The sequence below is a fragment of the Lactuca serriola genome, chromosome 9 (genome assembly GCF_051521515.1).
Source record: "Lactuca serriola cultivar US96UC23 chromosome 9, Lser_US96UC23_V15, whole genome shotgun sequence".
NCBI lineage: Eukaryota > Viridiplantae > Streptophyta > Magnoliopsida > Asterales > Asteraceae > Lactuca > Lactuca serriola.
Genome location: NC_136416.1, coordinates 114628100 through 114642009, shown reverse-complemented (window position 1 = coordinate 114642009; position 13910 = coordinate 114628100). Strand labels below are relative to the sequence as shown.

At 37.5% G+C, this 13910-nt stretch overlaps 1 non-coding gene across 1 annotated transcript; it reads left to right on the top strand.

Annotated features, from left to right (window-relative positions):
* The first annotated feature begins 8882 nt into the window (after positions 1-8882).
* Positions 8883-8989, top strand: LOC145077538 (small nucleolar RNA R71). Its single transcript, XR_013693281.1, has one exon. It is a non-coding gene; the product is annotated as a small nucleolar RNA R71 (small nucleolar RNA).
* Positions 8990-13910: the final 4921 nt, after the last annotated feature.

Genomic DNA, 13910 nt, shown 5'->3' with positions numbered 1-13910 from the left:
AACATAATTCTACTATAACTGTTTCTAGCCTTGGATTAATTTTCCTTAATTAAACATAGTTGGTCAGGCTATACTTACTTAAAGTCCAATAATACGTACTCGAATTAGTTATACCAGCAGTATGTTCAGTATTTAAAAAAAAGTATTAATTTTTTTGGCTATAGTTGTGGTTCTCCAAAGGAAAACCGGTATTCTCTATAACCTTAGGCTTTAATACCATTTCTGTCACACCGAGCTAAAGCGGAAACACGGGGAACGACAGTACAAAGGGTCTCATAGAAAAAGTTAAAAGACAACACCAACCATAGTATTAAAAGCATTATAATTTACAATGAGTTTGAAAAACTTTTCAAAATAAATTACAATATATTTGAAATATAATACATGTAAATGATCCTATAAGTGATGTGTCTGTAGGTGCTACTTACTAGGTGATTCCTGAAAAAGCATGTAAAACGAGCGTCAACTATAAAAATAGTTGGTCAGTTCACAAGTTAAAAATAATATTAGTTTCATGAATCGTAATCAAAGTGTTGATAGAAGTTTCCGTAAATAGCAATATATTGCAAAAATGAGTAAATAAGTTTGCATAAACAATGTTGTCATCATGAGAGATAAAGTATGTTGCCCAAATGAGATGCAACGTTTATATTCTCATGGGAAATAAAGTTCGTTAATAAAACAAGTAAACAAGTTTCATTGCTATAATGATCAATCAAGTTCGTTGCTACAAGGAGCAAACAAGTTCGTTGTTACAAGGAGCAACCAAGTTCGTTGCTAAGACAAGTAAATAAGTTTCTAGTGATAAAAGGTCATTGTTATAATGAGAAACAAAGTTCGTTGTTACAAGGAGCAAACAACTTCATTGCTAAAACAAGTATATAAGTTTCCAGTAATAAAAGTTTGTTGCTATAATGAGAAACAAAGTTTGTTGCTATAATCAGGAAGCTACTTTGTATGTATATGAACAAAAAATGAGTTCACAACCAAGCCTATGACTGATGCCCTATCAAGATCTATGCTTATCGTTCCATAGATGAATATGGTATCATGCACTCAAGCAATCGGTTGAGTGAGGAGTTGTCAATTCCTAATAGCGCTATCCATAATGACCATTGGCTCAAAGAGTTAATGGTTGGAGTAAAGTGGAAGGGAAGGGACTTAAGACAATAAGTCCTCATGTTTCAAGTTTCATAAACATACATAGCATAATATATCAATCAAGTTTGATACAAATCAATTTAAATACAACAAGCAATAGATGGTTTTTGGACATGCTTTTCCACCCCAAAACATAAAAACCGAAAATAGGGGGATGCATGAATACTCACAGTGCATTGAGATGATGCAAATGATGCCTTGATCTAAGTTCACTTGTACCACAACCGATTCCTACAATAATGGTATACACTAGTGAGTCTCTAATCGAAATCTAACACTAGCATACTTAACTTCTACAATAGAATTACGCCAATATTGTGAGAAAATTTTGATATTGATAAGTTACAAACATTTTTCTGTAAAATTTAGATTTCTATGAATCAATTTGTTGTATAACAAATTTAAGTGGAAATCCCCATTATTGGAATGTTAAAATTTAACATTTTAGGTGGTGTTTCAATGATTAATTATTCACAAACTAAATCAATTTAATTCCAAAATGTTCCAAACTTTGTATTTTAATTCTAACTGAAGTCAAAGATCCCAATATAAATTTTCTTGAATTTTCGATTTGTCTAACTGTTTTTCACCATTTTAATTTCTTGAATAATAATAAAATCATGAAAAATACTAAACAATTAATAAAAATTACCAAACTTCAAATTTTGGTTCTAACAGTTTTAAGGGTTTCCAGATAAGTTTTCATGGACTTTAGATATGTATAACCATTTTTCCAATATTTAATTCTCTAGATAGATATAAATTCATGAAAAATCTCAATCAGTTAAGAAAATTCCCCAAACTTTGTGCACCACTGATATGAAACATATCTAATTTGGAAAAAAAATAATAGAATGTATTTTCAAATAGTTTAACATGATTTTTCTGATTTTTGTATATTTATTCTATCAAAATAGAGATAAATAGAAAAAAGTTTCAAAAATTACCCAACAATTTTTCTCTACTGTTATTACACATATAAAAGTTGGGAAAAATATAAAAGTTGGTTTGCAAATAGTTTAACTATTTTTCTTTGTTTTAATCATTTAAATAAACAATAAGTCGTGAAATATTATTAAACAGTAGGTAAAATTCACTAAACTTTTTATTTATTATTTATATGTAATATAAGATATTATGATGAAGTTTGATTATTTTTGGATAAGTGTAGCTATTTTTCATCAATTTAATCCCTTAAACATTCATTAAATCGGGAAAAATAAGAAATTGTCTTGGAAAAACCTGAACAATGTTTCACGGAGTCTTTATGATGTCTAGAAGATGCGAAAATTATGAAATATAGCGTTGGTCATTCATAACTATATTTTTCTATTTATTTCTCTTAAAAAAATAAATTAGAAATCAACAGAAAAAGCCTTAGAAATGCATAAAACTTCATGAAAAGTCTTTACTCACATATTCGAAATTTACCAGAATTTATTAACCATCAAAAGTATTTTATATGAATTATTGCTCTATTTTCTTGCAAAAATTGCAATAAATTGAGAAAAACGATTTATTTTCTGAAAATTTCTAGATCTTCTTATTCTATTGTTTGGATTCTGGGAATAAATGGATTTGAGAAGAAAAACAATTGTAGATATTTATTTATGAATAAATCCTTTATGAGGATTCTTAACAATGTGCTTTGACAATCAAGCCTTTAAGCTTGGTGTCATCACATTCATTATGATTTGAAGACCATGAATGAACTTATTGTGTTCAAAATGTTGTTTTTAAACGAAAAACTTAAATGCATATGGTTTTGGATCTTTAAAACTTGTAAAACATAAGTTGATGGATTTTATTTAGGTTTTGATCATTGGATTTCACCTTCTAACAACATGCATGTTGTTTTTGGATGAAATCATACCACCATCATCATCAAATTTGACATGCATGAACATGCATGTGAATAATCTCAAAGAAAAGTGTTTATGGAGAAGAAAAATGCAAGAAAACTTGATATTTTTGAAAGAAAAGTGAACAAAATGTAAGGAAATTGATTTTACCTTGAAGATCAACTTCAAATGATGAACATTCTTGAGTAAAATGAGGGATATTTGTTGGAAATTTTGTGGGTTTTGGAGCTAATTCATAGAGGGAAAGAATGGGGGGGGGGGGGGTTGGAGAGAAGAGAAGAGAGAAAAGACATATTATATCTCCCTAGATAGCTCATATCTCTCGTCATCTCTTTGGGGTTATACTCCACCAAAATCGTCCACCAAAATACATAGATGCTTATCAACTAATGAAGAACTTAATGTAAAAATCTCTCCCCGTTATTCTGCTTCAAAGTTTCGATTTTTTAGAGAGAATTAAGAGAGAATTTTTAGAGAGAGAGAAGTAAAGGGGTGGAGTAAGAGAATAAGTAAAATTGTTAGGGTTAGGGAAGAGGTGACTTGGGGGAAGAGATGTGAACGTGATTTTGAAAAGAGAAGGAGTATTTTCCAGTATTCATTCTTTTTATTTAGATAATTTATAAGGTTTGGGGGTTATGTTTATAAAATATAAAATCTTGTATTGAATTTTATGACATTTTTGCTCCTATACTCATAAATAAGCTAATGTTTATAAATTATTGTCCATAATATAATTTAGATCCCATGATATATGTAAATAATTAAAGATGTTATATATAATATAAAATTTTGGAGGAAGTTTAAATTTTATAAAACTTGCATTTATTTTATAAAATTTTGACACTTGTCATAAAGTTTGGGCATTTTGGAATATCACAATGGATGTAGAATATCTTGGATTGTTTTGAACCAAATAAAATTTGTAACACCATAATGAATTAAGTTTAATATTTGAAAAAAAAATCAAAATTCTCAAAATAAATAATTATATTTGGTAGAAAGTTACATAGTTTGATTGAAATCAGATTATTGACATTCTATGTAGTGATTCTGAGATTCAAGCGAAATTGAGGAATCAAGTATACTAGCCCTAGGTCAAGTGCATGATGTGTTTACATGATCCATGCAAAGATGTTAAATTCTAGGAATGACCCGAATATGGATATTCATTACAGTTAAGTAGTTGTAGAATTCACATACCAATGTGAAATCTAAGTACATTATTCTTCGATTCTACTCGTTTCCAAGTTTCTAGTAGGTTATAACTTAGCTTCTAGTTACCAAGTCTAGTATGTGTCATGCCTATACGTGCAACTAAGTTTATTCAAATCTGGAACTGTCTCAAATTTTGACGGTCGTCACACCCTTATTTTTCTGGACCTCTCTATTGTCTCTAATCTTTCTTCACACATTGATTCGTTTCTCTAAAACACACGACTTCTCTCGCTTTCTCTTGTCTTTTTTTTCCTACTATCGATACTCTAATAATCCTGCGACCAAAACAAACATTTGGTGGAAAATAGAAAACAACATCACACAATTTGGTTACAAGTTTTAAAACATATCAAAATAAAAATAAAAACTCGCAAAATAAAACACACCAGAATAACTAAGAAAATAAACTGACTAAAAATAGAAAGGATAAATATCAATAATCATCTCTATCATCTCTCGCTCCACTGGTCCCAACTCCATCTCCCTATTGCAACCAAAGTTCCTCCCAAGTTGGAATATAAGGATAATGAGGAGGCATAGTGGGTGGTCTCTCAATGTGAAAATCAAAAAATAAGACAGCCATGGCTTTTTTATGAGAGTTAACACCACCACGAAGATTATCCAAATAAGTACCAACCTGACTTTGAAACGGGTCAGTTGGTACCCCCCCTCAAATTGTTGAGGTGGTTGTTGTTGTTGTCCCCTTGCACCCCCGTGATCTCACATTCCTTCGCCCCCTTTGTCTCAACTGCTCTTTGGGTTGACCAAGTTGCTCTCCATCATTGTCCGTGGGAATACTCCAATGTGAACCCATATTAGTAATGACATGCATGTATTCCAAATAACCCAAGGATAAATCATCTCCATCCGTGCATGTCAAGGTACGAGCCAAGCGAGGCATAAAAGGACCATAAGACCTCACCAATCGAGTGATAAAGTGTCCTCCCACTATTGGGATCTCGACTCGTAATGTTACCACCCTACTTCCCAAGTAGCTAGCAAAATGGTATGAAATATTGCAGCAAATAGCCAGAGAAATAATAGACCATAAAGAGAATAAGTTGAGACTTGTAACCTTTTCCCCATGCTTCTTATGGTTGATGAAGAAAGTAACCAAACGATGAAGGAGTCGGTGAATAGGAGACCGAATGTGACTCTCTTGCGAGACACTTGAATGGGATGCCCTGTTCGCAATTGTGGACCAAAAATCAAAACCATTAACCCCCGAAAGATAATCTCACACAATCGCCCTTAAGAAGATGTAAAAAAATTGGAGACCTTGTTTCATCTTGCTCATAAATACCTATCCTCCAAGAAAATTCCACTAGACTACACTCCTGATATTCGCCCCAAGGCGAAAAACTAATGCTCGTGCAAAATAAGGATCCATCGTGGCGTCTTCAAATGAGACTGAAGTGAAAAACTCAACACATAATTCCTTAAACACTGACTCGCTAATAGCAAATAAATTGTTCCACCCATTACAAGTGAAAGAAAACCCATCCCCATCAATTTTCTTCGTTAAATATGGGGTCATTCTTGCCATGAGTCCGATTTCTTCTAATTTGACGCAATCAATCCATGGAGAAATAGCGAATTATCTATAGTATAACCATCATATCTTGTTTTTGAAGTTTGTCCACACACTTTGAGGCATGTTAACTGGAAGTTGATATAATGGGTAAAGGTCAAACAAATTTCCTAGAAATTGCTCATTGGTTCTTCTTGATGCCATTTTCTATAAAATAAACAATAAACAAACCCAAAGGAAGCAACAAATATCAAACAATCAGTAGAAAAGTCACATAATTATGATTGAACCGAACTCACATCGTAGGATAGAAAGCCACGTCGTGAGCTTCGAACGAAGTCTGCCATCGGACCATAATCAGGTATCACGAGTCCAAAATTTTGCCAATGGTTTTGTAGGATAGTATTGCAATGTTCTAAAAATCACACATAGAGTAGCTATTTTACTGAAAATCGACCCTAATTTCGACATTTTTCATTATGAACAAACATTAGCCTAAATGCACAAAGTTAGCAAAATTAACAAATTTGGAGTGTAGTAATCTTACCAAAATTGAAGAGGAAATCAAGAGGACTTGGAGGAAAACAGTGGAAAATCGAAGTCAAAATCGAGTGTTGGGCAGTCTCTGCTTTCGTTCGTGCGGTTGGTTTAAAGTGAGAGTAAAATGTTTGAAAGTTGTGTTTAAAACTGGTCCCCTGTGTTTTTTATAGCTCATGTTGTGAGGGTTAAACCTCACCTCATGAGTTTTAAAATGAGTAAATATAATCGGGCAAAATTAATTTACCACATCGTGGGGCTTAATCCCACGTCGTGGCTTCAAGATTTTTTTTTAGCAAAAACATTAAAATTATTTAAAAAAAATTCAACCACTCTTTAAATTTAACCCTACACTTGATTTTTTTTCCTAATTCTAAAAATTAAGATGACTATGATTATGACTTATCATTAAACTTAATAAAAATGCAAAAACTATAAGAAAAATGAAAAATATACAAACCGAGCTTGGGTTGTCTCCTGAGAAGCGCTTCTTTAGATGAAGTCATGAGTCGGACTTTGTGCCGCCCTACATGGTATTGGTTGGAGGTACGATCTCCATTTATACAATCTGTTCTTTCCATCTTTTCTTGTAAGCTTGCACCCTTCTAATATATGCCTTTTTAGAAATTTCCTTTTTCATTTTAGAATCCCCTTCCTCGTGTTTCCGCTTCAACCCTTTTCTCTTTTCATCAATTTTGGGTTCTCCTTTTTCTTTTTGCAGTTCCCGAGCTTCAACATCCACTTTATCCAAAGTCGGCTTGCTCAAGTTTTGTGTAATTTATTCTTTATTTACTTCTTCATCATCACTTGAGAAAATAGTTTCTTCACTTTCTTCATTCACTGGAGACTTCGATGTTGTAAAAGCAAAGACTTCAAAGATCCTTAGAAATGATGTTATTGGCTTGGTATGCTTGACTTGTTTTCTTGTATGCATTTCTTTTTCCATAAAATTTTCTAACTCCTCAAGCTCATTATTTTCATCCATACAAAATACCTCATTTTGAGCATTATCCTTCTTGAATCCATCTTCATCTCCAAAAGTCATTTCCTCATTTCTAACTCGCAAGGTAAGCTTTGATTGACGAATATCCACTAAGGCCCAAGCGGTATTAAGTACTGGGCTTACAATGATAATAAGGACATCGTCATCCTCTTTCATGTCTAGCACGACAAAATCAATTGGAAAAACAAAATTTCCAACTTTTACCAATATGTCCTCAGTTATGCGTCGAGGATGTGTGACCGAACGATTTTCCATATGAATTGTCATCCTTGTAGTCTTCGATTATGGAAGGTTGAGCTTTTGGTAAAATGAATATGGCATCAAATTAATACTCGCTCCATAATCGGCTAAGGCAAATGTCTTCGTGTTATTTGCAAACACACATGGAAGTGTAAGGCGTCCGGGATCTTCCATTTTCTTTGGTATTCCCTCCATAATAACCACGAAACTTTTCTCACTAAGAACTACCTTCGACGTCTTCTACTATTCTCTAGTTGTTGGCGAGTGTCGAGGAGATCGTGCAGAAATTTAGCGTATTCGGGAACTTTGGCTAAGGACTCAACAAATGGGGTATTGATTGGAATACCCTTGACTTGTTACATAAAATTTTTATGTTCTTCTTCCAAAGGATGCACGCTGGTTTGAGAAGGAAATGTTAAAGGAAGTTGATAAGTTTGAACACATGAATTTTTTTTTCTGCCCAGACCAAGACCACATCGTGAGGGTTAAACTCTAACGCCATGAGATTGGTGTTTCAGCAACATTTTTTCTTCCACTTTCTTTCACTTCGTCTGTGGATTAGGTTGCTTCATGTCTTCTTCTAGTGCTTCTAAGAACTCAGAAACGGTGTCTTCTTCAGTGGATATGGACATGACATGTGGTTGTGGCTTATTATCAGGATTTTGTGGTGGTAACCATTCAATAACTAAAGTAGTTAATTACCCGAGTTGTGCTTCCATGTTTTTGATGGATGCTTGATGATTTCTCATTGTAGCATTAGCTGCATCGTGATGTTTTTCAGAAACTTCCATGAACCTATGAAGTATCGACTCCAAGTCCACCTTCTTCTAGGGTTGCAGTTGTTCTTTTTGGTAAAAGCCCCAACCGATTTGCCGATATTTTTCTTCCTTTTGCTTCTTATACTCCTCATATATCAACCATTCTTTCTTCGACTTCCTCCAATATTCATCGAATCAGTTCCCACTAGAGTAGCAAACTTGAGTTACCTATTCCTATTTTTGTCTAAATGGCAATCTTTTGAAAAATATGGCCCATTGCAATTTTCACAACCCATAAATATTGCGTGTATGGATTGGTCCATCTTCGTCATTCTTCAATCCATGCTACTCAAAATTTCCAAAACCGTTGCCATGTCTTCCGAAGCACCATTTCTGATTCCCCTAGCTCCATCATTACGAGGGTTGTGGTACTCTCGTGAATGCTTTGAAAATTCTTCGATTAGTTCCTTAATTTCAGCTGGATTCTTCTTTGTTAAAGGTCCATGAGAATCAAGGAGTTGCCTTGTCGTTACGTTCATCCCATCATAGAAGTTGAGACTTCGTGTTGCATATTAAGATCATTTTGGGGACAATTACAAAGTAATCCCTTGTAGCACTCCCAAGCTTTATACAATGACTCACCCACTTGTTGCTTGAAATTAGCTATGGCCTTCTTGAGTTTAGACACCTTCGATGGTGGGAAAAATTGTTGTAGGAATTCTTCACGCATTTGTGCCCATGTGGTGATTGCATCGGGTGGAAGTGCCTTTAACCAATCTTTCGATGCTCCTTTCAAAGTGACCGAAAGCATCCTCAATAACAATGTAACATCCATAAAAGTCATGAAATTTTAAAAAAATTTCAAGCATCCAAAAACCATTATTTATTAAAAAATGTTTTCAAAATAGTCTCATATCAGAGTATCCCAGAAATCAAAATCATAAAATGAAAGGAGGTGCACGATCAAGCATTCACCTTCCTGCGATCATCCGAAGTACCTGAAACAAAATCCAAAACTATAAGCCCAAAGCATAGTGAGTTCCCATAAAATATCAACATCGTACAACCAAAACAATACCATAACAAACAGCATGCATATAGAGTCTGCAGTATGACTGGACCACCCTCATTGGGCCTTCAGTCTGTCTGGACCACTCTCAGAACCTTCAGCATGCCTAGTCTGCCCTACCTGGCCTTTAGCCTGTCTAGACCGTTCTCCGGGCCTTCAGCCTGATTGGTATGCCTCATTGGGTCTTCAGTCTATCCGGGCCACCCTATGTATGTTGGCCTTCAGCACAAAGCAGGACCGCCTCAACCCACCCTCACACATACAATCTACACATAGATAACAAATGCTAGCATGTATAAACAGTCAAACTGATCTAACAGATCACTAATCATAGCATCATCCTATGTACCAGGATACCGACCTAACAAGTCACTAAACATAGCATCAACATATATACCAGGATACAGATCTAACAGATCACTAAGCATATCACCATGCGATAACCAGGATAAGAATCCAAAAAGGGCCGACATTGGTGCCTAAGACCCTGTTAGTATAGTGAGGAAAACTCAACTCACAAGTAGTGCTGAACTAGACCAAAATTCTCCGACCTCCGTCTCACCGAAAATCCCGAACTATCCAAAATAACGAATACTAAGTCAACAATTGGAATATCAATCTTGACCAAAGGTCCACATAGGGTAATAGTCCATTTTGCCCTTTCTCTAATTTGGGCCAAGGCCCAATTCCAAATCCATGATCCAAAAGTCCAAATATACAAGGCCCATCATTAGCCTAATTTTCCCAATAGGGCGCAACTGTTTAATTGGGACTCACCCTAAGGTTCATCTCCATATTAGGCCCAAAAAAATTTATTCAGAAAGTCCAGCAAAGGCCCAAGCCATAATGACCCAAAGGTAGCCCAATCTAAAACCTAGATTGCAAAAGCCCATCAGAGGGCGTACGTCGGGCGTACTCTTCTGGTACGTTGGGCATACTCCACCTTGCATTAACCACCATCGGGGTAGTTGACTTAGTACGCTGGGAATACAATGGCTTACGCAGGGCGTACACAACCTTTACCAAAAACTCTAATAAGTGCTTAATGGCTTATGCACTTAATCCCCAACTCCAGATCCATTGACTAAATGAACCTCAGAACCATAAAGTCTAGAACATTAAGACTTTGGACATCCAAAATGCCCTTAATCCATGGTCTTAATCCATTAAGATCTTTCTACTACATACATTGGACACTTCTAGCCATTGGGGCATCATTTTTATCATTTAGAACCCATCCTGTCGTCTAAAAGGACAACTTATCACGTTCAAAACAAACTTGGGACTTTTTGGGACAAGAAAGTTGGCATAAAGCTATTAAGGCAAGATCTACAACATACAAGCATAAAGGTTGGAGCTTTTTACCTCCTGGAGCTTCTAGAGAACAAGATAACCTCAGATCTTCAAGCTTGCCTCACTTCTCCAACACCTTGATGCAATACCTTTTTCTTCAACTACTCAAAAAACACACTCTTTGCTCACACACTCAAGAGAGGAGTTAGGGTTTGGGGAAAATGGCTCAAAGCTATGGAGGCTGAAATGATAGAGGGTTATGAGCTCATAAGGACACTTATATAGCACTCAGACCCTAAATATTAGGATTTCGATCTGACGTGAGTATGCCCAACATACACAAGTGTACGCCCATTGTACTAGGGCGTGCCTAGTACGCTCAGCATACCCTTATGTACGCTTAGCATACTCCTCTTGACCCCAAAGTTGCAACCTTAGCCTTTAGAAATCTCATGGCTCCGCCCTTCCATCCCCAAGGACTAAAAATGACAAAATAATAATAAAAGGAGGATTTGAAAATAACTGCAAATTCCGGGATGTTACAACCCTCCCCCACTTGACCTAGACTTCGTCCTTGAAGTCTGCTACAGTAAACAAATCTGGATAATGCTCCCGCATCTCAGCCTTCAGATCCCAGGTCCACTTGGAACCCCTTCGATGTTGCCATTATACCATTACCAAAGGTACTTCCTTGTTCCTCAAGATCTTCACATTTCTTTACAATTAGCTATGGGCCTCTTGACATAGTTCTGGTGCTCGTCCACCTGGATGTCATCCAATGACACCACTGCATCCTCATTTAGTATGCACGTTCGCAATTACGAGAATTGAAAAATGTTATGAATCTGACTAAGCTCTTCCGGGAGATCCAGTCTATATGCCACCTTGTCAATCCTGGCAATAACCCAAAAGGGACCAATGTAATGGGGACCCAACTTCCCTCTTTTTTTTAAGCGAATCTCACCCTTCCAGGGTGAGACCTTTAGTAGCACCATGTCGCCAACCTGAAATTCTAATTCAGATCGACGCCGGTCAGCATAACTCTTCTGCCGACTCTGAGCAGTCTACAATCGCTGCCTGATCTGCAAAATCCTCTCGGTTGTCTGCAGAACTACCTTGGTCCGACCCATCACCCTGTGACTAATCTCACCCCAACAGATTGGGGTGCGAAATCTCCGTCCATACAACAGCTCAAATGGTGGAGCACCAATACCGGAATAAAAGTTGTTTTTGTAGGAGAATTCTGCAAGTGGGAGGTAGGAGTTCCAACTCCCACCAAAGGCAATAACACAGGGCCGCAACATATCCTCGAGGGTTTTAATGGTCCACTCGTTCTGGCCATTTGTCTGTGGATGGCATGCGGTGCTAAAATGCAGCTGCGTGCCCAGTTCCTCGTGGAACTCATGCCAGAAATGAGAGGTGAATCGAACATCACAGTTTGAGACAATAGAGACTGGTACCCCGTGGCGAGCAATGATCTTGCAGATATACATATCGGCCAGCTTCTTGGCCGATAAGCTCTCCTGAATGGGCAGAAAATGGGCACTCTCAGTCAATCGATCCATGATTACCCATATAGCATCATATCCCTTTGTCGTCCTTGGCAGCTTGGTGATAAAATCCATCGTGATATGCTCCCATTTCCATATGGGAACCTCCAGAGGCTGCAGCTTTCCATGTGGCCTCTGATGCTCGGCCTTAACCATCCTATAGGTAAAGCACCTTTCGACGTACCATGCGACCTCTCTCTTCTTGCACGGCCACCAATAGCTTAGTCTTAGATCCCGGTACATCTTGGTGGTCCCCGGGTGAATAGAGAAGCAACACTTATGAGCCTCCTCCAGTAAAATCTATCTGACCCGACCAGACATTGGAACCCAGACCCAACCACAACAGGCCAACAATTTGTGACTATCCTGCACAAATCGGGCGATCTCGCTTCTGATCCTCTCAAGCTTCCAGTTCTCCTGTCGCACAACCTCGGCCTGAGCTTCCCTAATCAAGCTCACAAGAGGATAATCCACTAATATCCTCATACATGCTGCTGGAACAGAAGATCCAACCGACATGTGGCTCAGGGCGTCCGCAACCACATTCGCTTTACCCGGATGGTAAAGGATCTTGCAGTCATAAACCTTGACTACGTCTAGCCATCTGCTCTGCCTTATATTCAGGTTTGGCTGATCCATGATGTATATAAGAATCTTGTGGTCTGTGTATATGGTACAACAGACTCCATAGAGATAATGTCTCCAAATATTAAGAGCGAATACCACCGCTCCCAACTCCAGATCGTATGTGGGATATCTCGTCTCATGCGGCTTCAACTGTCGTGATGCATAGGCTATCACCCGTCCACTATGTATAAGGACCGCTCCCAATCTGGTGCTCGATGCATCACAGAACACCATGAAATCTTCAACTCCCTCAGGGAGTGCCAAAACTAGCGCCTCATAGAAGCGTTGTTGCAGAGTCTCAAATGCAATTTGCTACTCAGGGCCCCATCGGAAATCCACTCCCTTCCTCGTTAGACGAGTGAGGGGTACCGTAATCTTGGAGAAATCCTGTATGAATCTCCGGTAGTACCCTGCCAATCCCAAGAAGCTCCTGATATCCGAGGGAATTTCGAAACCTCCCACTGCATAACCGCCTCGATCTTAGCCGGGTCGACCAAAATCCCCTCCTGGTTAATGAGATATCCAAGGAACTGAACCTCTCATAACCAAAACACGCACTTTGAGAACTTGGCATACAGCTGTTCTCACCTCAAAACTCCCACTAGCTCACATAGGTGCTCCTCATGCTGCTATCTGGTATTGGAGTATACCAATATTTCATCTATAAACACAATGACCGAGCGATCAGGCATCGGTCTACATACCCAATTCATCAGGTCCATAAATACTGTAGGCATGTTGGTGAGCCCAAACCGAATCACCACGAACTAGTAATGTCCGTAACAAGTCTGGAACACGGTCTTCTCCATATCCTCCTCCCTAAACATGACCCGATGGTAATTAGACCTCCGGTCTATCTTGGAGAACCAAGATACTCCCTGCAACTGATCGAAAAGATCATTTATCCCCGGGAGTGGATAATGATTCTTCACCGTTAGGTTGTTCAACTCCCAGTAGTCAATGCACATCCGGTGTGAACCATCCTTCTTCTTGATGAAGAGAATCGACGCTCCCCATGGAGAACTACTCAGACGGATGAAGTGTTTTCCCAATAGTTCTTGTAA